Raw genomic sequence first — 958 nt, 5'->3', positions numbered from 1 at the left:
ACAGTATATAGTGATTAATGAGGTGTGCCATACTGCAGTTGTTCAGTTGCATATTTCGTATATTTTGCCTCAGGTCTCCCAGAAAGATCAAGCCGAGCAGGAGCTGGAGAGGACCATCATGGCAGTCTTCGTCTTCAGAGAGAATTCAAGCCTTCTACAGCAGCCCCAAGACGTTGGGATTGTCATTGATGGTGTGGAAGTCCTCAATGAGTTGCCTTCTCTTGCAGCTGGAGTGGCAATGCTCTTTGGACTTTGCTATGCTCTTAACATGGAGTATCCACAGGGTTTCAGGTTCACCTTTGAGGCCCTTCAGAAGATCCTGATGGAGCTTGGTTCCAACAAGATGACTTCCAAGATTCGCAAACTCAGTGGTGAACTCAAAACTGCACAGTAGTGTATATTTAAGTGTGTGCTTAATGTGTGTGCATGTAGTTGCCACTGGCATCTATTTAAGAGGTAGACCACCTCACAGCACTTTGTTATACATGTTCAGGTGGTCACTTTCATGGAGTGCTTTTGTTGGAATTTTAGTTCTTTCATGATGTTTAGAGATGCAACATTCCTTCAAGTTCAGATGTGTTTGAACAGTACAACAATAGTGAATGCTTTCTGTCCATTTAATTTTGCTTGATAAGCCATATTGTCTTTATGTCATTGCTCTGATCAACAATGACATGTTTATATTTGTTTGTCTGAACATGCAACTTTTTTTGTCCTTTTTTACTTGAGGAATAAATGGCTTATAAGAAAAATGTTGCTGGAGTGTGTTAAGTGTGATGTGAGTGATGCAGATTGTTTGACACCAAGTTTATGACATTTTAAAAAAGAAGACTTTCATGGTGCCAATGAATTAATTTATGCTAGGTATATATATTAGATGGGTTCAATTTAAATATATTAGTTTGGTTCATAAACTAAAATGTAAATTATTTAACTTGGATAAAGGTGAAGAATTAAT

This window comes from Nematolebias whitei, chromosome 11 (assembly GCF_014905685.2).
Source record: "Nematolebias whitei isolate Nwh7 chromosome 11, NemWhi1, whole genome shotgun sequence".
NCBI lineage: Eukaryota > Metazoa > Chordata > Actinopteri > Cyprinodontiformes > Rivulidae > Nematolebias > Nematolebias whitei.
Note: the sequence above shows the minus strand (reverse complement) of the source record.